Genomic DNA, 24,891 nt, shown 5'->3' with positions numbered 1-24,891 from the left:
TGTCAAGGATGTGAATTAGCATCTCTGCTATGATGCGTCATGTTTTAACTTCTGTTTGTTCATTAATGTGCATTGACCCTTTAAAATGAATAAATAAACTCAAACATATCTCACATATTAAAAACAAGCTGTAATGAATGCCGTTAGTTTGGGAAATGTCTCTTAAAATGAAGACTGGGTTGAACATGTTGAACTTATTGGCTGATGATGGTCTCAAATGTTGGTTTTTCACTGGTTCTCAGTGGCTTCATGTCTGTAGCTCTGGACAGTCAGCACTAGTTAAACCTCTACTACTAGCACAACACCAGTTAAACCTCAGTCAGTAGAAATAAAACATCCATGTTTGCTGGCACAGAGTAAATGTGGTTTAAATTAGTTTATTAACAGGACGGATGTTAATGTGTAACATGAACAACTTTACCTGTAATGATTTATAATGAAACATATATCTTTTTCATAATCCTGCCAACAGATGAGACATTAAATAAACTCTCCAGGACACGACATTGACATATTTGTGTTTGTCTTTACAGGTGATGCCGTAAGAATATAATTCAAAGACCAGACACGTGTGGAAGGATAAAGCTGACAACACCTCCACATTCCTCAAACTGTGATGATCAGTCCACTGAGATAAACGTCCGTCTGACTCAGAGCTCTGTGCAGGACACAGTGATTTATTCTAATATCAGCAGCTTTTTGAAGGAGTGGGGGTTTTTGACGGCTCCAATCTTCAGGTTATTATCAAACTGTAACTTTATCTGCAATGTACGCGATGACGTCTGTCACGAAAAGAAGCCAACACGAGTTCCTCGTAACTTCATGAGCACAACACAACACTACACTAACAGTAAGCGTTAGTCCGACGTCAGGCTTCCCGTCACGTTCACACGTCATTACGTCATCACGTATCCAGTCCCCCGCTGGCTACGTTAGCCTAATAAGAACTAAGTTATCTCACAACAACGTATGAGGGAGGAAAAAACAGAAACACACCCCTCACAGTGGGAGGATCTGGGATTTTCGATGTGAAAGCCTTATATGTCGACCAGTTGGAGTCTGAGGTGCAATAAAATATTAAAAGTTCTGTGTAAGTACGTGTCTATACAATTCTAGATGCAACTGACTGAAACCTGCTAAGAAAAAATCAAAATTATTAGACATATTTAAACTTAAAAAAGAAAAAGAAGAAGAGTAACATAATAGTTACTTTTACAGTGACTAACTCAGTTACTTTTTGAGAGAAGTAACTAGTAACTATAACTAATTACTCTTTAAAAGTAACATGTCCAACACTGGATACTACATGAGCCATTCCACTGAATCGGTGCCATTTCCGTCCCTAGAAAATTATATGTATAAATACACATAAAAATGTACTTTAAAATACATTTCCTTTTTACACAGAATGTCCTGCACATTGATCTGATTTCAAATTTAAGATATATAATTGTAAGGATTAATAAAAACTACCTAAAACACTAAAAAATAGCATGTATTACCTGTACTCTGACTTTATTCTTAACTATGAAATATTATGATTAAAATCCTTCAGAAACAGTATTTCTTTTGCACTGTTGAATGACTCCATATCCTATCCATGTTTTAAATATATGTTTTCATAAGAAATCCACAATATCTTAGTTAAAATACACATTTTAGTTGTGTCCCTGGGTTTTGACTCAGTCCTGTTACCCAAACATATGACCCCATCTGACAAACTTGGAACATGCTAGAAATCACATGCTCAGCAGGAAGTTACATCAGTTGTGACTTCTGAAGGCCATGGGAAGACCAAAAGTTAGTTCTCTCATTTACTTTTCTATATATTTGATGATTTTTTTAAAAACTTGAATGATAAGATCAATGTCAACCTACTGTCCTGTTACCTAAATTACTTCTTAGATGATATTTGTTTATTTTAAAAATACAGATATTTGGTAAATCATTAGAATGTGTGGTCATGTGTGTGGTCATGCTATTAGCAATGACGCCATGTGGCTTAAATCCATGTATTAGCTATAAAGCTAAAAACTCAGTCCTGTTACTTACAAAGAGTAACAGGACTGAGTAAAGTGCCTAGTTTAATTGATTTATTAGTGTTATTATTATTAATATCATACTATTCACATTGTTTTCATGTTTTACATTTGAAATTACTTTAATTTGTTGAACTATAAGCATAATCAATGCTTCAATGCAAAGTGTTTCACGTTACGTCATCAACAGACGACTCCCACAACCAGAGAAGTTCAGTGGCAAAGTCCTGAAGTCGTTGGCAAATGGTGTGTGGTGAAGTACGAGGATGACCTCTACCAGGGGGCATCACAACTATATGTGAAACACATGTTGAGGTTAGCTGCATGCACAAACTGGACGTCAACAGATTTTTGTGGCCAGCACAGGAAGATGTGCTTTGGTACCTCTGTGAGGACATTTTGTGACTCACCCCCAAAGCCAGTCACATGTCGCTATATGGCCATTCACATTAGATAGAGCCTCTTAAATGACCAAAATGGGTTGTTTTCACACACACACACACACACACACACACACACACACACACACACACACACACACACACACACACACACACACACATTCCTGTTTCTTAATTAGTTAATTAACTTGTTTTCCAATTATGTGTTTTCCATCATTAATTCAGTTGTTTAATAAGTTGCATCATAGGAAATTTGATAAACTTGAGGTTTTGGTAAAAGTAAAAATTACTTTTCATCTTTTAGAAAAATGCAACTTGAGTGCATACACAGTGATTTTTTTCCATCACAAATACTAATTATTTTAACATATAACCAATCACTCCCACCCCCACATTCTTCCAGGGCCCCAGAATTCATAGCTACGGCCCTGTTCCTGCAGGTAGTTTCCTGGTTTCAGTTTAGTTAAATATTCACCAGGATCGTGTCGCAGGTATTTTTCTCTCCGTGTCAACCTCCGTCTGAAGGTAATGAAGCAGTTTTGAATGTTTTCTTGGTGAACATCAGCTGTCAGCAGCTCAGCTCCAACAGAAGCAGCAGAAATCTGCTGAACTTGACGTTAAACTGAGTCAGAGCTGAAAGGTTAGAGTCTGGATGAGGCCTAGTGTGAAACTGATCCGCCATTTTCTAGAGATCACCTGTGATCACCTGTCTGTTTGAGTCCTTGGTTCATAGAAATGATTTCAGCTGATTTTCTTTTCTTTTGAAACTGTCTCTAGAAGTAACTAAGTACTTTTACTCCAGTACTGTCAGATTAGCTTCTTTCTACAGTTCAGGGACATGGGGTCAGGTGATCCAGGTGAGGCAGTGCCGCACCTGTCATCATGTAAAGTAAAGATGATGAATAAATTCTACTGTTTGTCCATTGGTCTGTGATATGAATGTGGTTTCTGTTTGATTCCAGTCATTTCAATCATTTTTATATCAGAATCTCTGACTTTACGTATTTCCTGAGTAAATCCAAGCAGCAGTGAGCTGAGCTTCACCTGGAACTGAACCAATGTCTCTCTAAGTCACCTGTACGGCCTCGGTCCGTTTATTGGGATCTTTTCCCTGCATGAAAGATAAAAACCGAAGATTGTAATAAATCTCAGCTTAAACCATTCTAACAGTTAAACCTTCAGTCTAAACATGAAGTGGTGAATGATGGAAGATATTTAGTTTAGTCTGAATTAAAATGGATCAAATCATCAGAATATTACTGGATATAATATAGATTTGATTCCATTTGAGTTGTTGGTTTTTCTCTCTGGGTTCTCTCATGTTGAATGAGTATGAATGAACTCTCTCTGTCTCTTATTCTGTCTCTTAACCACTATAGATGTGACATTGTTCCTTTGTCCAGATATGAACCTTAGACCTATTTGTGTGGAAAGAAGCTCATTAGAGATGTGAAACATAACCAGTCAGTGTGGAAGCAGCCAGTTGAATGAATGAATTGAAGCTGTTCCACTGGGTTCATAATTGTAAATCTGAGTCTCACCACACGTCACTGATCCAGTTTCAACATCTCCAGGATCTGAAGACTGCTCCACATTTCACATTTGACTCTAGAACATTGTGCAGTCACTTTAATCCCCTTCATTACATGACGACATTAAGGTCCATTAAAGAAGAGAAAGTAGAAACTTTAACCTTTCTCAGCTCAATGATCAGATTAGAAACGTTTCCAGTTAGAAATGATTCATAAATGAACGTTTCTGCTCTTTAAATGACATTTTTAAGGAAATTCTTCTGGAAATAAAAACAACATTTTCCAGTTTCCTCTTTAATTAGTTCCTGTTGATTTAAAAGGGAGAAGTCATTATTAGTGACGTCTGTTAAATGTTGGTTTAAACTGAATCAAAGGTCATTCTTCTTATTTTATTCCAACTGACTCAGAGCAGAATAATTGAGCAGCAGATGTTCAGATCAGAGTCCAGGTTCACTCTGATATTTAACCAGCAACAACTTCATGATAATGATATATTAATAATGATACAGCTCAAATCTACTGGATCCTGTAAAAATGTGCTCTTATTGTGAAAATCTGCCTCCTCCCTCCTTCCTGTCCTCCTCCATCACAGGTGCAGCCTGACTGGTTCCAGGAAGTATCTCACCTGAGTCTCTAGTGTCCAGGTGTGGAGTGGAGACTCTTCTTCTTCTTCAGCTCTTTGAATAAACGCTGAGTCTGGTTTGTCTTAGGGTTAGGGTTCACTAACTGTTTCTGTCTGTCATGTTTGGAGAAGATGTTCACTACAGAGTTTGGATCACAGCAGCTTTAACTGACAGAATCAGAGCCAATCAGTGGAGGATCAGCTGATGTTTTTACAGCACAAATGATTCCAGTGAATGTTCAGATGAATGATTTGTGTTTCCTTGCACATGAAGGTAGTAGAAGTTGATGTGGATTCAGCAGCATGGACCAGAGGGAGGACAAAGAGGAGGGAGTCAGACATCTGCAGGACGGGTTGACTGGTTTCAGTCATTCATCTGATCCCAGCTGTGTTTCCCTCAGGAGTGATCGGTCAAATGAACGTGACATTTATTTTAAAGGACATCAACCCTCTGCTCCTGAGAGGTAAAACATTTCCTCGATGTTTCTGATTCATGTTTAAACTGTTATTGATCCAGAGAAGTTTTATTAACCAGTTTATTCCTCTTCAGTTTCATTAATCTCATGTAAATGTGTTACATCTGGAAGCTGTCCAGTCTGACCAGACTTGAACTGATTCTTCTTCTCTAACAGGATGAGTCCAGACCCCAGCTGTGTGTCCCTCAACAGTGATCGGTCCAATGATCATGACATTGATTTTAAAGGACATCAACCCTCTGCTCCTGAGAGGTAAACCAGTGTCCAGCTTCATCCATGAGTCAGAGGAGACTAGCTCCTTTCTACAGTTTCCACTTTAACCTGTGGAGGTTGATTTGAGAAGCAGGTTTGGATCATAGGACACTGGTTTGAATGGTAAACTGACAGGTAGAACATGTGTGTGGGTGGAGTGAAGAAGCCATATCCATGGCTGCAGTAGCTATGAGGACACTGCCTGTTAGTTATTTAACATGTTATTCTATGTCACTTTGACAACAGGTTACTGAAGTTATTACAACATCAGTTACTGTTTCTAATGTTTCTATTGTTATTCAAAATGTCCCAACTACAAAATAAATCCTAAACTGAAATTTCAAATTGGTCAGAATTAAAAGTTTATGACTGTATATAAACTGTATATAAAAGAACCAGTTGGTTGAGTCTTGACAAGTAGTTGAGAGTTTATCAAGTTATGATTTAAATGGTTCTTAGATAAATAATATGAAATAAACAGACAGAAAATATTGTTCAGTGAAAAAAGCTAAAGCAGTCAGTATGGTGAAAACCAACTTTCCTCTTCCATGTAGTTGAAGTAGAATTAATAAATTAGTGTGTTTTTTCCCCACATCTTTTCCAATAGGTTTACGTGATGACAAACAGGCTTGTTCGTTTTTTTTTTTTTTTTTTTGGTTGGTTTTGTTTTAATACTGAATGAAATGGACTTGTAATTTTTTTCCTTTTTATAGCCACAGATATTACAGAAGAAGAACTTACCTCATACTTCTGAGAATGTAAAACATTGATGGAAACACTGTAACTTTGGTTAAAGTTGTTCTCTCGTTCTTAGTCCCCTCAGCTCCATTCCCCAGAGCTTGTTCAGGACCAGGAAGATTTGGCGTCATTGACCCAACTGAGTCTGTCTTAGGTCTGCCATCAACAAACACTTTGTTCATGTTCCTGTTCTTAAAACACTACAAATATTGTTAAACTGGGGTGACATTATTGACTTCTTTATGAGCGTGGATTTTGTAGCAACATGGGACCAAGAAGACGTCTGAAAATATTTCAAGATCAGCTGAGATTTATTTGGAGTTGATCAGAGTCATTTCAATTGATGATAGGTGTGAACTATTTAACATTTTCTTCATTACCTTTACCTATAGTGCTACTGGGAGAAACTTTGTGTGACAACATGTAGCCAGAAGATATAACTCAAACCAGACACACACACAAGAAACCAAAGGACTTGATGAAAAACTAACTCTTAGTTTTTTAAGGACGTAGAGATGGAAACAAAAAGAGCTGCAGAGTGTGGCAGGATAATCCAGTAAACCAAAAGCAAGACAAACTGTGTCTGTGACTGTGTGAATGGGTTTGTCTCTGTGTGGACAGACATGATGAGAGCTAATTGTTGATGATTGGTCCACAGAGTCCACCAGCAGAGCTCAGAGGTTCTCAGTGGTCAGTCTACCCAGCAGCATCAGACACAGCTGGACTCCATCTTTCTGGTCTGTACATGTACAACAACTACTTTCCATCATGTCCATGCTGCTCTTTGTAGACCAGTTGATTGTCAGTGTGTCCAACATGGATCTGATGTTTGTCTCCGTGGTTTCAGTCTGCTTGTGTCATTCATATCGTCTTCTGTTCCAGCTGCTGGAGGACAACATCATCACTTTTATAAGAAACGAGCTGAAGAAGATCCAGAAGGTTGTGAGTTAAGATTACCACGAATGCTCAGAGAGTCAGAGGGAGGATGAGGAGGTGTTGGAGGGTGAAGATGAAGAGCAGAGGAGGAGCAGCAGAGATTTATTAGTGAAGATGACAGTGAACTTCCTGAGGAGAATGAAGCAGGAGCTGGCTGACTGTCTGCAGAGCAGTAAGAGGATTTCTCTAAACATTGAAGCTGCTGGAGAAATGAGACATTTACTAATGTCTCAAGAGATGAACCAAGATATATTCACACACTCATTCTTTAGAGCAATGACATGTTGGAATATTTACTGGAGAGTTTATTCATTCATCTTATTTGTTGTTTGTTCATTCAGGACTTGAAGCTGCAGTTTGTGGACGTAAAGTTAAATCTAGTCTGAAGGAGAAGTTCCAGTGTGTGTTTGAGGGGATTGCTAAAGCTGGAAACTCAACCCTTCTGAATGAGATCTACACAGAGCTTTACATCACAGAGGGAGAGACTGCAGAGGTCAATGATGAACATGAGGTCAGGACAGATTGAAACAGCATCAGGAAACCACACAGACCAGAAACATGCATCAGACAAGAAGACCTCTTTAAAGCCTCACCTGGAAGACATGGACCAATCAGATGAGTGATGACAAGGGAGTGGCTGGCATTGGGAAAACAGTCTTAACACAGAAGTTCACTCTGGACTGGACTGAAGACAAAGCCAACCAGGACATCCTCTTCATATTTCCATTGACTTTCAGAGAGCTGAATGTGGTGAAAGATAGAAAGTTCAGCTTGGTGGAACTTGTTCATCACTTCTTCACTGAAACCAAAGAAGCAGGAATCTGCAGCTTTGAAGACTTCCAGGTTGTGTTCATCTTTGACGGTCTGGATGAGTGTCGACCTCCTCTGGACTTCCACAAGACTGAGATCCTGACTGATGTTACAGAGTCCACCTCAGTGGATGTGCTGCTGACAAACATCATCAGGGGGAAACTGCTTCCCTCTGCTCGCCTCTGGATAACCACACGACTGCAGCAGCCTATCAGATCCTCCTGAGTGTGTTGACATGGTGACAGAGATCAGAGGGTTCACTGACCCCAGAAGGGAGGAGTACTTCAGGAAGAGGTTCAGAGATGAGGAGCAGGCCAGCAGCATCATCTCCCACATCAAGACATCACGAAGTCTCCACATCATGTGTCACATCCCAGTCTTCTGCTGGATCTCTGCTACAGTTCTGGAGGATGGTGTTGGAAACCAGAGAGGGAGGAGAGCTGCCCAAGACCTGACTGAGATGTACATCCACTTCCTGGTGGTTCAGGCCAAAGTCAAAAAGGTCAAGTATGATGGAGGAGCTGAGACAGATCCACACTGGGATGAAAAGAGCAGGAAGATGATTGAGTCTCTGGGAAAACTGGCTTTTGATCAGCTGCTGAAAGGAAACCTGATCTTCTATGAATCAGACCTGACAGAGTGTGGCATCGATATCAGAGCAGCCTCAGAGTACTCAGGAGTGTTCACACAGATCTTTAAAGAAGAGAGAGGCCTGTACCAGGACAAGGTGTTCTGCTTCATCCATCTGAGCGTTCAGGAGTTTCTGGCTGCTCTACATGTCCATCTGACCTTCATCAACTCTGGAGTCAATCTGATGGAAGAACAACAAACTACATCTCTGTGGTCTAAAGTCTTTAGAAACACACCTGAACTAAACGTTCCATCTGAGTGTGTGGACAAGGCCTTACAGAGTCCAAATGGACACCTGGACTTGTTCCTCCGCTTCCTCCTGGGTCTTTCACTGCAGACCAATCAGACTTTCCTACGAGGCCTGCTGACACAGACAGGAAGTAGCTCACAGACCAATCAGGAAACAGTCCAGTACATAAAGAAGAAGATCAGTGAGAATGTGTCTGCAGAGAGAAGCATCAATCTGTTCCACTGTCTGAATGAACTGAATGATGGTTCTCTAGTGGAGGAGATCCAACAGTCCCTGAGATCAGGACGTCTCTCCACAGATAAACTGTCTCCTGTTCAGTGGTCAGCTCTGGTCTTCATCTTACTGTCATCAGGAAAAGATCTGGATGAGTTTGAACTGAAGAAATACTCTGCTTCAGAGGAGGCTCTTCTGAAGCTGCGGCCAGTGGTCAAAGCCTCCAACAAAGCTCTGTAAGTTCATCATCAATAAATACACATCAACCTGTCAGCTGGTCACAACGTTAAAGTGTTTTCTGTCATTGTCTCTTCAGACTGAGTGGCTGTAACCTCTCAGAGAGAAGCTGTGAAGCTCTGTCTTCAGTTCTCAGCTCCAGTCTCTAATCTGAACATCTGGACCTGAGTAGAAACAACATGGAGGATTCAGGAGTGAAGCATCTGTCTGCTGGACTGGAGAGTCCAAACTGTAAACTGGAGACTCTGAGGTCAGTTTTCATTTCTTTTCTTCTCATGCTTCTGAAAAATGGAGATCCAGTTTAGATGAGTTCTCTTGTCAGGACTGTCAGATAGAAAAGGAGCTCAAAGAGTTGAAATGAAGGAGCATCATGTTCCTGAACATCAGCAGGTATCTCCTCAGTCATCGGTGGTGGGTCTGATCACAAACCACATCAAGTCCAGTCTTCAAATGTGTTGACTTTAACAGAGTTCTTGGTGTCACTAATCATTCTTTCTGTCCATACTGTCTGTGGACAAATCCCCTTATAGTCTGACTCCAATCAGACCAGATGGAGGACAACATCCAGTGTTGTTGTGTTGTGTTGATCTTCAACTCATCTTGTTCTTCAGCACATCCAGTCAGTATCAGTTTGTGTTTCCACAGTGGTTCCTACTGAACTGCAGTGGAGGGACAGGAACTCAAAGAGGAACTTTGATTAGTGTCAGTCAGACTGCTGAAGCTTCATATTAGCGTCAGCTCAACAGTGGAGTTGTGTTAGGAAGAGACCACTTCACAGTCAGTGTGGACAGCAGGAATCTCAACAACTCAGGAATCAGTCCATATGACATGTGACTGTTGTTGGAAGACACACTTGAACATGTCAACTTGTCCTTTAACATTTCTATAGATTCCAACTTCTGAAGGTTTGCTGGTTAAATCTATGGTCATAATCAAACCAGTTCCTCATTCCCTCTGTAATTAGTACAGGTTCATTAGATCAAGACAAATATTAAGTGTAGGGGATATTATTGGGTCTGTTGGATCTTGTGATGTATTTAACAGTTTAATGTTACCAATTACAAGAATGGCATGTCTGCTACGGTCATCTCAATATGGTTCCACTTTGCTCCATAGTTTTTGCCACAACATTTAATCAATGGTTAGTTTGAAAAACCCATTTCAGTTGTACATTCTCTGGATTTCTTGATAGAATTGAATTTAAATCTGGGTTTCATTCACATTTAAGGTGAAGGTGTTAAATGGGTAAAGCTTGTATTGGGACTCTCCAATAATATGATTTCATCAGCAAATGAGCAGGTTTTATTAATGCCGTTAATTTCTCATTCTGTCATATAGTCTCAGGGCGGGCGTGACAGGGTTAGTGGTTCCATCCCTGATTCATGGACCACATGCCCAAGTGTCCTTGAGCAAGACACTGAGCCCTGAGTTGTTCCCAGTGGTTGGTTCTGGTGTGAATGTGTATGAACAGATGAGTAGAGTCCATTATCCTAGAAATGTGTGATACCCAAATATCACAATAAAACTGGTGATGGAAACACCTTCATTTATAAAATCCTCCCAGTTATCTAAAGCTAAACCTTTTTACGCTTCATGAGGTGGTTTTTTCAGATGAATTAATATAAAAGTGCTTTGGAAACACTTTTTTTGTCGTTTCCCTGGAGATGATGCAGGAGGCCATGTGACCAGTTCATTTGAAGTCCAACTTCCTCAAAGTGACGAGAATTTAAGAGAATTATGGGATATCACCAAAGAGTCTTTACCAGAGTTACAGCTCATTCGCTAAACATCCAAAAGGTGTTGAAAAAGGTCGACTGGACTTGTGGAAATTTCTTCATCCAAGTACCTTCTTCAGTTCTGACAGACTAGTGGGAAATTGAGGTTTAAATAGGAAAAAACTCTGTGAGTACACCCATCAGAAACTTGTTAGACAAGAAACTAAAGTCACTATTTCCATAATGGTTGGTAGTTACCTATCGTTGTAAGGGGGAACTGTGTGCCTGGGCTACTTACCCTATGAATGGAGCTCTAACGAGGATAGATTTAAACCTCAATTTCTATGGAGTAAGAGAGCTATCAAAAAGATGTGTGCACGATTCTAACCATTCCTATTCGTAATGTTAAACATTTGTATGTCTATAAAGTTGTTGTACACAAAATTCTGCTGTCATATGCGTGAGTCTGAGAAATTGTTTGGGTTGGGATTGTTTTTATGTGCGTATGAATCTAAAAGCTGTGAGTGCAAAGTCTTGTGAATACAACTCTAATTTCTACGACTACGAAGTCTTCACTGTGAACAAGAATTCAAGTTTGTGGGTACGAGTAGAAAAGTGTTGAAATGACGTCACGTAGGTCACAGGCAGTTCACAGGGGAAAATAATCGAACCGCGATTCCTCCAAACACGCATGCGCCGAAGCCAAAGACGGCTTGTCGCGGTGGACCGGGTGGAGCTTCCGGCTCAGGTGAAGCATCACAGGTAAAGGCAATAACGTGTTTATACAATATTTATTTAATTGTACTGTTTTAAATAATATACAGTTCATGGACTTGCAGATTTCCTGCTTTAGCTTTAGCATTAGAAGTTGGCTTGTGCTAGTTAATTATCACAGACTTGCAAACTATAAAATAATTAATTTGAGACATAATGTTGAACATGGAGCTCTTTGGAACTGACTGGGAGATGTTTGATGCTGTGCATGAGGAACCATATGGAGTTCAAGTCCAGGAAATTGAGTTCCCACTCGCAGCTTTTAGATTCATACTCACATAAAAACAATCCCAACACTTTCTCAGTCTCACGCATATGACAGCATCATTTTGTGTACAACAACTTTATAGGCATACAAATGTTTAACATTACAAATACTAATGGTAAGAATCATGCTCACATCTTTTTGATAACTATCTTACTCCATAAATTTCCCACTAGTCTATCAAAACTGAAGAAGCTACTCGGATGAGTGGCAAAATGTCTTCAAGAAATTTCTACAAGTCCAGTTGCCTTTATTCAAAGCCTTTTGGATTACCATGACCTGGATGACTGAGAACCTTCACAGACATTAACAAAATCTCTTTAAGTGGAAACACATCAAAATTTCAGAAATATCACTTTTGTTTTTTTGAAAAACTGTAACGGAAACACAGCTAGTGTGACTGGAAAGAGCTTTGAGCAGCAGTAGGTAGAAAAGCTGTGTACAAATCTAAAACCATTTACTGGAGGCAAAGAGGAGGGAGGGGTCAGGGTGGAGGTTCACTACTGAACCCAGAAGAACACAACAAGTAGAGTTTCAGGATTCAGCTGGTGATTATTCTTTTAAAGATGCTGAACACAAAGTTCTTCTTTCAGGTCTAAAACCAGGCCAGAGGTAAAACAGACAGAAAGTATCTACAGAGCAGGGTGAGAAGAACAGGGTCTAACTACTACAAGATAAAGAAATGATTTAGGACTGAAATTCACAAAACACTGATGTCTGAACATGTCTACTGATGTGGTGATGAGATGGAGGGAAGCCTGGAATAAATAGTGGAGTTGATTGAGTCACTAACAGCTGGTGAACTACTCCTCTCACCTGACTCCACTCCTGTAATAAACACCAGAAACAAAGAAAAGAGAAGGAGCCTCCAGATCAGGAGGCAGAGGACATGAATGCCATCGATTCTTATTCTAGTTGGAGGCTTTGAATAAATAGTTTGAATGGATTTAATTCAGTCTGAGATACAAGAAGCTCCAACGTATTCTACCAAAAACATCAAGACTCATCAAAATAGCTCTGGTCTGTTGTTTGGATGGAGCTGATTATTGACAGAGTCCTCTTAATATTGTCTTGTGTTTAGAGTCCTACAATAAAACCAGCCTGGTCTGTCATAAATGTCTCATATCTCTTTGCTTTAATAGATGTGTATCTTGTAGTCTACATAGAGAATAGGTATGGGCCTGACATCGCTACAGTTTTCTGAAGACATTCCCTTTATGGGGATAAATGATTATTCTCTTTCAATGAGGATGGCTGATCTTCTTCCTCATCTTTAGAGTCCAGTTAAAGAATGATGTAAGGAGAGGGATTAGTTCTTTAAAGGCTGACAGCTGAGGCATCAACAGGAGAAAGGACAGCAGAGGTGAGGCTCAAACACTGGCATTCTCCTGGAGGGTTTCCACAAGGAGACTCCAGAGATTCAAGGAGGACTGGCTGGCATGTTCTGTACTAGCTGATGATGGTTTTTATTTTTATTATGGTGGAAGAGAGATGGGTCCCCAGGAAACTGAATAACAGAAAAGTCCTGAACTCAGTATCATGACTCTACTGCTGCACTTTGAAACCTGGAAACATCTGATTATCAATGATTTAATCTACATCTTTTATTCTTTATTCAGGCTGAGTTACTGCAGGTTGTCAGAGATCAGCTGTTATTCTCTGGTCTCAGCTCTGAAGTCCAACCCCTCCCATCTGAAACATCTGTACCTGAGTGACAACAACCTGAAGGATTCAGGAGTGAAGCAGCTGTGTGGTTTTCTGGAGAGTCCAGACTGTAGACTGGAGACTCTGGAGTGAGTTCACTGTCTGTTACTGTTGTAGATCTGATATGTTTAATCACCAACTGAATCTAATTCATGTTCCTCCATCAATCTGTAAATGTCCTTTAGTTCATCTTTTCTGTTTCCTTGTATCAAAGTGTTTGTAGCAGAACGTGTAGAAAACGTCCACTGTTAGTTGTTGAAGTCAATGAATGTTTGTGATTAGAGCTGAAGAGTCACATCTGGATCCAGAAGATCCTCTCAACTCACATTTGTTTCAGTGATAAAGTTTTCTTGATCAAGTCCAAAGATTTCTTTGCTTTGTGTTTGTTTCAAAGTGACTTGGACTGATAATATCTGATCATTGATATTGATCCTGTAATGAGGTCAGCAGCATCTTATTGATCTGTGTTGACATCAATAGTTGTCTGAATGTTGTGCTGATGTTTGGATGATGTCTGTAGAAGGCTGACATGATGAAGATCCACAATAACACAAGGACAAAGTCACTCTACTCATTTTAGAGAACAGCTCATTGATCAGGACACATTTCAGACCTCAACACATCTGACTGATCATCAATCATTTCATCTTTTATTCTTTATTCAGTTTATGGAGCTGCAGTTTGTCAAAGATCAGCTGTGATTCTCTGGGGCCAGCTCTGAAGTCCAACCCCTCCCATCTGAAACATCTGGACCTGAGCTTCAACAACCTGGAGGATTCAGGAGTGAAGCAGCTGTGTGGTTTTCTGGAGAGTCCAGACTGTAGACTGGAGACTCTGAGGTCAGACTCCATGTTTTCTTTGTGTGCTGAGATGAATATGATGGTAAAGTTGTGGTGACATCAGGTGATTATTTACTGATCCACACTGAGGATCTTCACGGTAAAGTCTGGTTTCTTCTTCTGTGCTTTAGTCCATTGACTGTGGCAGAGTCATGTTGAGCTCCACATTTCAAAGCTTCATAGAAGAAGAAAAATCCTCCACTGGATGATTGACTCTGAAACTCTGACACTCTTGATTTCCAGCTTCAGTTTCAGTTCATGTTGTTTCACATTAAAACCAACTGACCATTGTTTGACATCACTGATGAAGCTGACAATGATTGAAATAGTTTAGTCTCTAAAATGTTGAGCCCACTTTGTCAAATAGTGAGTTGAACCAGTTTAGTGATTGGATGATGTTGGATGAGAAGCTTCATTGTTGTGTTGTTGCTGAATGCAGCAGTTCACTGCTGTTGTTTGGGCACCACTATCTGAACTCAAGGGTTCCAGCAGAAAAATATCAGGATTTAGTTTCTGCTGTTGAGGCCAAACATGATAAACAGATTCTAACTGAATTCATCATGTCATCAGTTAAATCCCTTCACATTTACATCTATGGCTTCATCATGTTTCATTCTGTTTATGACTAAACCTCAATAAATATCCTAAATATCTGAGTCATTGTGAATGAAAGGATTATTAATGTCCTATTAGAACTCTATTGCTCTCATAACTAGAACTGAAACAAGCAGTAGAACCAGTTCATTAACTGGTGTCAGCTGTTACATACATAGTTTTCTACTGTCATTTAAAAATGATGAGACAAATGTAAAATCAACACATTCTAGATATAAAGTCAAAGCAGCCAGTAATCCACTCAAAGAAAATGTACTTTGATTATTTTACTTCAACAAGTTTTTTTTTTTCAAACTGAAGTTTCTGTGAAAGAGTTGATTGTAAATGAGCTTAGTCATCCATGGAAAAGACAAATCATTAAGGTTTTAGTTTTACAAAGACACTTGACGTACCAAGTGTCATTTCATATTTAATAGTTGATCAGATTATTTCTGAATATGGATTTAAAAGCTTTTCAAACTAAACTTGATATGTTAGTAACAGGGTTGATGAAACATGGATTTACATGTTGATTATATGTGGAAAAAAGTATCTACTTTATCCAAACAGAGGCTTCAATCATTTCAAATCAGATTTTAAAAATGTGAAATGTCCCGTTTTCATCTGAGCTTCTCTGAACTTTGAGTAGAAAGTGAAATAAATGTCTGAGGGTTTTTAGTTGTGCTTGTAGAGATGGAGCCACGTCTTCATTGAAGCAGCAGCATGTTGTTAATATTAACAAGAGTTCTTCTTCTCTTCTTCTATTTGACTGTTTGAAGCTGCTTCCTGTTGGATTCACCTGTTTGGAGTTTCCAGGTTTTAAACTTGTTCATTCTGAACCTTCAGCTCTGAACACATGATGAAACTGTTGATGATTTCAACAGGAACTTTGTAAACTCACATCTTTTATTCTTTATTCAGGTTGATTAAATGCAGTTTGTCAGAGATCAGCTGTGATTCTCTGGTCTCAGCTCTGAAGTCCAACCCCTCCCATCTGAAACATCTGGTCCTGAGTAACAACAACCTGAAGGATTCAGGAGTGAAGCAGCTGTGTGGTTTTCTGGAGAGTCCAGACTGTAGACTGGAGACTCTGGACGTGAGTTCACTGTCTGTTACTGTTGTAGATCTGATATGTTCAATCACCAACTGAATCTAATTCATGTTCCTCCATCAATCTGTAAATGTCCTTTAGTTCATCTTTTCTGTTTCCTTGTCTCCAAGTGTTAGTTGTTGAAGTCAATGAATGTTTGTGATTAGAGCTGAAGAGTCACATCTGGATCCAGAAGATCCTCTCAACTCACATTTGTTTCAACTGACAAAGTTTTCTTGATCAAGTCCAAAGATTTCTTTGCTTTGTGTTTATTTGAAAGTGACTTGACTGATAATGTCTGATCATTGATATTGATCCTGTAATGAGGTCAGCAGCATCTTATTGATCTGTGTTGACATCAATAGTTGTCTGAATGTTGTGCTGACGTTTTGGATGATGTCTGTAGAAGGCTGACATGATGAAGATCCACAATAACACAAGGACAAAGTCACTCTACTCATTTTAGAGAACAGCTCATTGATCAGGACACATTTCAGACCTCAACACATCTGACTGATCATCAATCATTTCATCTTTTATTCTTTATTCAGTTTGTGCAGCTGCAGTTTATCAAAGATCAGCTGTGATTCTCTGGGGCCAGCTCTGAAGTCCAACCCCTCCCATCTGAAACATCTGGAGCTGAGTAAAAACAACCTGGAGGATTCAGGAGTGAAGCAGTTGTGTGGTTTTCTGGAGAGTCCAGACTGTAGACTGGAGACTCTGAGGTCAGTCAGCTCTGATTCAATCAGTTTTCTTTTATTTATGAGGCAGTAACTAATATTCAGTCTCTGTTTGCTCCAACACTTGGATGAACCATGCGATGGTCTAGAAGCTGAAATATTCAATATTTCATTTTGCTGCTGATGAAAGATGGAGCTGATCAATCAGCTGATTGGTTGTTGGAGTCATTGATCAGGGAGCAGTAGCAAACATCTGCTGCTTCACTTTCTAATGACTTTCTTCTTTTCTCTGGTTTCTCTCATTTTAAAGTCTATCATCAATGTAATATATTATCAGCAGTAATAGTCAATATGGCAGCAGCTTGTTGAACTATGTCCATGGACAGTAATGAAAATGTTCCAGTCAGGTTTTACAACTAATTAAAAGTAAAGATCAATAATGAAATGAAGCGTCATGTTTAGTCCTCATTCAAATGTCTCCATCATCACCTGAACTTCTCTTAGAGTCTGGACCATCATTAGTCAACATTTCTCTGAACTTTGAGTAGAAAGTGAAATAAATGTCTGAGGGTTTTGAGTTGTGCTTGTAGAGATGGAGCCACGTCTTCATTGAAGCAGCAGCATGTTGTCATTAATATTAATGAGAGTTCTTCTTCTCTTCTTCTATTTGACTGTTTGAAGCTGCTTCCTGTTGGATTCACCTGTTTGGAGTTTCCAGGTTTTAAACTCGTTCATTCTGAACCTTCAGCTCTGAACACATGATGAAACTCTGGATGATTTTTAACAGGAACTTTGTAAACTCACATCTTTTATTCTTTATTCAGGTTGAAGAGCTGCAGTTTGTCAGAGATCAGCTGTGATTCTCTGGGACCAGCTCTGAAGTCCAACCCCTCCCATTTGACACATCTCTACCTGACTAACAACAAGCTGAAGGATTCAGGAGTGAAGCAGCTGTGTGGTTTTCTGGAGAGTCCAGACTGTAGACTGGAGACTCTGAAGTCAGTTCACTGTCTGTTACTGTTGTAGATCTGATATGTTTAATCTCCAACTGAATCTAATTCATGTTCCTCCATCAATCTGTAAATGTCCTTTAGTTCATCTTTTCTGTTTCCTTGTATCAAAGTGTTTGTAGCAGAACGTGTAGAAAACGTCCACTGTTATTTGTTGAAGTCAATGAATGTTTGTGATTAGAGCTGAAGAGTCACATCTGGATCCAGAAGATCCTCTCAACTCACATTTGTTTCAACTGACAAAGTTTTCTTGATCAAGTCCAAAGATTTCTTTGCTTTGTGTTTATTTGAAAGTGACTTGATTGATAATGTCTGATCATTGATATAGATCCTGTAATGAGGTCAGCAGCATCTTATTGATCTGTGTTGACATCAATAGTTGTCTGAATGTTGTGCTGACGTTTGGATGATGTCTGTAGAAGGCTGACATGATGAAGATCCACAATAACACAAGGACAAAGTCACTCTACTCATTTTAGAGAACAGCTCATTGATCAGGACACATTTCAGACCTCAACACATCTGACTGATCATCAATCATTTCATCTTTTATTCTTTATTCAGTTTATGGAGCTGCAGTTTGTCAAAGATCAGCTGTGATTGTCTGGGGCCAGCTCTGAAGTCCAACCCCTCCCATCTGAAACACCTGTACCTGAGTATCAACGACCTGAAGGATTCAGGAGTGAATCAGCTGTGTGGTTTTCTGGAGAGTCCAGACTGTAGACTGGAGACTCTGGGGTCAGTCAGCTCTGATTCAATCAGTTTTCTTTTATTTATGAGGCAGTAACTAATATTCAGTCTCTGTTTGCTCCAACATTGGATGAACCATGTGATGGTCTAGAAGCTGAAATATTCAATTATTTCATTTTGCTGCTGATGAAGATGGAGCTGATCAATCAGCTGATTGGTTGTTGGATGTCATTGATCAGGGAGCAGTAGCAAACATCTGCTGCTTCCACTTTCTAATGACTTTCTTCTTTTCTCTGGTTTCTCTCATTTTAAACTGAATCTCTTTGGACTGAAGACGTCACCTTGTCCTCTGAAAACTGTGACTCTACTACTACTATATTTGATTCATGTCAGGATTCAAGAGTTTTAGGTTTCAAAGGTTTTTATTGTCACTTCTCAATATTGTCATAGAGTAGAATCAAAAAGCTGTTTCTCTCTCACCTTAAACATAGATATAAAATAGACACTAGAAACAAATAGAACAAATGTAACATATAAACTTCAACTTCAGTCTATTATCAGTGTGATATATCATCAGCAGTAATAGTCAATATGGCAGCAGCTTGTTGAACTATGTCCATGGACGATAATGAAAATGGTCCAGTCAGGTTTACAACTAATTAAATGTAAAGATCAATGATGAAATGAAGCGTCATGTTTAGTCCTCATTTAAATGTCTCCATCATCACCTTTTTTAGTTGTGCTTGTAGAGATGGAGCCACGTCTTCATTGAAGCAGCAGCATGTTGTCATTAATATTAATGCGAGTTCTTCTTCTCTTCTTCTATTTGACTGTTTGAAGCTGCTTCCTGTTGGATTCACCTGTTTGGAGTTTCCAGGTTTTAAACTTGTTCATTCTGAACCTTCAGCTCTGAACACATGATGAAACTCTGGATGATTTCAACAGGAACTTTGTAAACTCACATCTTTTATTCTTTATTCAGGTTGAGTTACTGCAGGTTGTCAGAGATCAGCTGTGATTCTCTGGTCTCAGCTCTGAGGTCCAACCCCTCCCATCTGAAACATCTGGACCTGAGACTCAATAACCTGAAGGACTCAGGAGTGAAGCAGCTTCTTGATCTTAAGAAGAGTCCAGACTATAAACTGGAGACTCTGAGGTGAGTAGAGGGTTCCAGTCAGTCCATGCTGCTTTCATCAGTATCGTTCTAAACACAGTTAGTATCAAAGGTCCAGTGTTTCCTGTAAACCTGCAGCTTCTCAGTGAAGCTGTGAGAGGAGAATGGAGACAGGCTTCAGGATCGGACAGAAAGACAGAGAGAGAGACAACAGTCAGCCAATCAGAAGCTTGTTGTGATCATGTGTTTGAGTTGATGTGAAGACGACTGTTGGTGTTGTTGTATTGATGTGTCCAGGAAATAAGCTGGATTCAGCTGACAGCCTTCCAAGATGTATAGAGACAGTGGTGGTCATTCATCACATGTGATCAACAACTGATCACAGCTCTGAGATCAGTCTGACTGAAGCCTGCACATCACAGAAGCAGCATTACATTTAGCAACCATGAGTTTCTTAGTCAGCTGATCTTTGTTTCCATGGAGCAGCAGTAAATCCATCACTAAAGTGTTGGTGCAGTAATGAAGCGTTCAGGACTCTCAGCAGTTTCTTAGTGAAATCTGCAGAGGAAACAGACTTGACAAAAGTTTCTGCAGGTCTGTGTGTGTTCACTCCAACACGTTAACATGAAGCTGAAAGGAAGCTGGCTGAGCTCACAGCTGCTCCATGCTGCTCTGAACAGGACTCAAGTCCCTGCTGCTCTTTCTACTGGATGTGATGATGAAGGGAAACACTCCTTCACTCCTCTCTTCTTTCTCCTCCTCTTACAGGTGGAGGTGATAAACAGGAGGATGAGCTGTGTCCTGATGATCCAGAGGTTGAAGCAGACTCTGACTGGACCATGTTACTGGGAGGTGGAGAGGAGAGCTTCATCCACATGGTCTCGTTTAAGACCATCAACAGAGCTGCACTTAACTCTTCACAGAGCTCCAACAATCAAGTCAGTCCTCATCAATGATTCAGACACAAACCAATATTGTCTCCTCCTCGTTACGTTCCTCCTCCTTCATCCACACGTTTATTGGATCAGAGAATATCAGATGTATCATCAATCACATGTGTAACACCCTTTAGTTACACACAGAGAGTAATCTCCAATATTTCCAGTTTAACTTTGTTGAGCAATACAGTCTGAATGAGTTTTTGGTTGTTGTAGTTCCTTGTTTTCACCAGCAGGGTGCGCAACAAACTGTCCCATAGATCATCAGCTATGTGTTATATTACTAGATCAGGGCTGGGCAATTAATTTCTACAGGGGCCACATGAAAAATCTGAACTGTGTTGGAGGCCAAACCAAACAATAACTTGAACGTAATTCTGCTCAATATTAATTTTCTCCCATTGTAAAAAGCTGTAAATTATATTTGTTGATAAGCTGCTACTGGTAATTAGAAACATAAGAATATTCTGTTTATGGGTTTTGCTGTAGGTTTAAGAGGAAAATGAAACACAATCGACCTGTAGTTTTGGATAAAACGCATTGGAATGTTGGAAACTTTGTTCTCTTTGGAAAACGTCAGTGAACCAAGAAGGGACCATGTAGCTACATGAATTATTTTCTGTATCTCAATAAATCTCAATAAATCTCAATAAATGTTAAACCCTTTAAGACCTGAATGTTCGTCTGCCCACAAAGAGGAGCTTGCTGTATCTGAATTACCGTAACTCCCCGATGCACAATATTCAAGTTGCGCTTTCTAGAAAAAACGCTGCCATTACGGTAATGATGACGCAAGGTTGCTGCAATTTGTTGGTAAAAACAAAGTTAGTTATACCCTTGAGATGTCACGAAGGTCTTCCAGGCAAAAGCACAACTAACCAGTGTTCAGTCACAATGAATATTATCAATAGCTGACGTACCACGGGCCAGACGGGAATGCCCAAAGGGCCGTAAAATGCCCAGGTCTGTACTAGATCCTACATGTTTCCTTCAGCTTGATGTTTGTATCTATGACAGAAGTTAGTTTATCTTGTTTCTCCTGTTCTTCTTCTCTCTATCTTCTCTGTTTCTACCCGGCTGGTCTTCAGCAGATGGTTCCTCCATATGAGCTGGTTCTGCTCCAGGTTTCTTCCTGTTAAAGGGAGTTTTTCCCTCAGGCTGATCTGGATGTTTCAGGCTGGTTTTTGTGAAGCGTCTTGAGATAATTTGTATTGTTATTGGCACTATATAAATAAAACTGAATTCACTCACATGTGCACTACTCTTGCTCTTATCTAGCGTGTTTTGTTCTGCTGGGTTGTTTTTTTTCTCTTGCACCGATGCCGACGAGAGCAGACGCACTAAGGCCGAAAGAGAGAGAGCATGTTAATGTTGATAACTCGATCAAAAGTGATAAAAACTTCATTTCATTTTTGAGTAAATTGTTCCGGGAGGTTTTTGGGTGCTGGACAGTCCTGTGTCATCGTGTTTTATGAGAAGAAAAACTGGTGAGTAACCATTAGCGCTTAGCATAGTATGCTAGCAGCTGTCGATGATGGCTAATTGCTCACTCATTTTATGGAAAAGGTATCTTTGTTATGTATTGTTATGCTTTGGAGACTATGTTTAAAACCAACGGAGACCCATGAATGTACATGTGTGAATTGAGGATGTATCTCATGGTATTTTTGTGGAAAATTGTCTGTGTTAATGAAACTATTGCTATATGCTAGTTAATGCTATATAGTTAAACGAGCTGATCTTATGAGCTAAAACACGCAGCCGTGTGTGTTTTTGAGTTATTGAGAGACAGTAATTCAATGAATCATTCTCAAACATGATTTGAATGTGATTTAATTCATAATTTGTACACCATGCGGTGGGAAAAGCTAAAAAAAATGCAACATGCAAAGATTGTCAATGTGAATGGTTCACGTTCGTTGCTTTAAGATTTAAAAAAAAAGAGAATAGATACTGCGCTGTTTATTTAGATAAATGTATAAAGAGAGATAAAGAGATTAACCATATATTAAAAAATAAACTGCTGCTCTATGCAGGTTGTGTTTTTTGTATGAGTGGTAGATGAACAGATACACAACCATACATTGAAGGACTGCCACACATACTTACATTGAATACGGACGCACTGAGGACACTCACTAATTTGGACTGTTGACTTTACTGAACTTTGTTGGTTTATTATTTTGGGCCCATTTTTCCTATTTTATTTGCACTTTGAACAGTATTATTTCTTATATTTTATATGCTGTGAAATTGTTGGTTGGTTAGAACTGAGGTTGTTAATTAGGTTGATTTCTGGGTTTGATAAAGAAAATAAATTCAGTGTTAGTCAAACTTTTTTTGAGTTGGGTGAATGAAGGGGTGGCTTCCTGCCAATAAATTTTTTTTTTTGTCACATTCAAAACTATTGTCGTGTCCCTATATCATCATTGAGCAAAATATTCTTCTGTTTTGGGGCCAAATTTGAAAGTACATGATATTTCCCTTAGCTATTACAGTAGACAGTTTTGACTTTTTATCATTTTTACAGTGTTGATTGTAATTTATTTTAAGGTTTTTCCGGTTGTATTGTTTTATTACAGTGTGTGTTTAGCTGAGGCCTGTGCGTGGCCACCAGGGGGCAGTGACCACTCATCAGTTCAGGCAGTATATTGAAGATCTGGTCAAATCAAACCAGGGCCCCATGTTTGCTACATCAGAGGTTAGATTAGAGTAAAACACTTAAATATCCAGCGTCTACTTCTTTAAAAATCTTAATGAGAGGTAAAAATGCCCATCCCATGTACCTGAAATAAGTGAGGGACCTGTCTTGAAGCTTTTCAGCCGGGGCCAGACAATTTTGGTGGTAGTGGGGAAGAACGGTGCAGGGTTAAATCACCGCTGTTAAGTGGACACGAAAAAGAGATGGTGACTGACTTCAGGGGAAGAGAACAGATCCTCAGCCCCCTCGCATCCTGGGCAGGGATGTGGGGGGTGGGGGAAAAGGGAGAAAAAAATCCTGGGAGTAAAAAATTAATAACAGATGAATGGGAGGCCCCAACAGTTACAGCTGGGTGCCCTAGAAGGCCTGCAGGACTCTACTTCTGGGAAAGTGAGACCCTTCACGTGTGCAGTAAGTGCTGGAGTCTTCTCACGTCTGTTGTGGCCAAAACCCCTTTTTTCTTGCTGTGGGTTGCTGGAGGAACAGCAAACACACTGAAAAAACTGACGGAAGGCGGGGCTCGTCAGGGGATGGGAGAAGGACACTTAAACTTTTATCAGTAGGAAAATCCTGCCCCCCCTCTCACCAGACGAAGACGAAAAGGAGCTCCTTCCCCCAAGAGACTCAGAAAAGAAGCTACGGGAAAAATCTGTCCTGCCTCAGTCCATCCCCTGTTCAACTATTAAAATATCTTCATTTATCTTAGACAACCCCTCGGGGCTCTTCAGGGTTTTCCCTGTTTTTGGGAAAGATCCATCTTGTCCCAGTGCCCAAAGATAAAAACCAAAAAAACCCTAATGATTTCAGTCCTAACTTCTTTGTTATGAAACCTTTGAAGCTCATAAAGGTTTGATTTTGGGGCTCAACACAGACACCCTTGACCCTTTGCAAATAGACCGTTAGGCAGGTAGAGGCGTTGTGACACAGTCGTGTCCTTCTCACCCTGGTTTTAGGCGTCTTCAGGGTTAGGGTCAACATAACATCTTTTAAACAAACTTTGCAGTTCTTTTCTTGATTTTTCCCCTGTTTTTAAATACGTGACCGCACATTTAGCCCTTCTGCCCAAAACACACAAAACCCTTGATTGGAGTTTATGTTTTGGTTTTGATTTTTTTTAACGATGGACCTCAGAGGGTGAAAGTCAACAGCTTTTTATCAGAACACTTTACTGGTTCCCCAAGGCCACACCTTTCACCATTTTTTCATTTTTAACACAAATAAACGTCCTAGTGACTGTGTGGAAATTATCAGGTTTGTTGATGACTTTTGTCTCTCTTCAAAAATCAAGACGTATTCACGCCCCAGTGGTTAATGTTTTTGTGAATGGTGTGAGAATTTTTAAAAACCCAGTTCCTAAAACCCCAAAGAGTCATTTTTGATTTTGAAGAAGCCCCCACTTTCCCCCTGTTTTTTTTTCATGGTCAGGTTTTTTGGTTTCCCATACGACGTACAAATAAAAACCCATTACTGGTTGTTATGTCCCAAAGTGGAGGTTTTTTGTGCGTCTTCCATAGGTGGGGGTTTAGTTTGGCTGCCCCCTGTGGAGCCCCCAGCCTAAAATTTTTTTGGCTCCCCCCTCTCCAGGGGCAATCGGAGCAGAGGCAGCATTTAAAATTTCTCCTTTTCCCTTGGGTTTTGCTC

At 39.8% G+C, this 24,891-nt stretch overlaps 2 long non-coding RNA genes across 2 annotated transcripts; both read left to right on the top strand.

Moving 5' to 3' along the window:
- Positions 1–14,383: 14,383 nt before the first annotated feature.
- Positions 14,384–18,429, top strand: LOC125003414. The gene is made up of 3 exons (XR_007112208.1): positions 14,384–14,433; positions 17,622–17,795; positions 18,372–18,429. It is a non-coding gene; the product is annotated as an uncharacterized LOC125003414 (long non-coding RNA).
- Positions 18,430–18,505: 76 nt separating this feature from the next.
- On the top strand, positions 18,506–20,441 carry LOC125003413. The gene is made up of 3 exons (XR_007112207.1): positions 18,506–18,545; positions 19,480–19,653; positions 20,380–20,441. It is a non-coding gene; the product is annotated as an uncharacterized LOC125003413 (long non-coding RNA).
- Positions 20,442–24,891: the final 4,450 nt, after the last annotated feature.

The sequence above is a fragment of the Mugil cephalus genome, chromosome 24 (assembly GCF_022458985.1).
Source record: "Mugil cephalus isolate CIBA_MC_2020 chromosome 24, CIBA_Mcephalus_1.1, whole genome shotgun sequence".
In the NCBI taxonomy this organism is placed as follows: Eukaryota; Metazoa; Chordata; class Actinopteri; order Mugiliformes; family Mugilidae; genus Mugil; species Mugil cephalus.
Note: the sequence above shows the minus strand (reverse complement) of the source record. Positions and strands in the feature narration are given on the sequence as shown.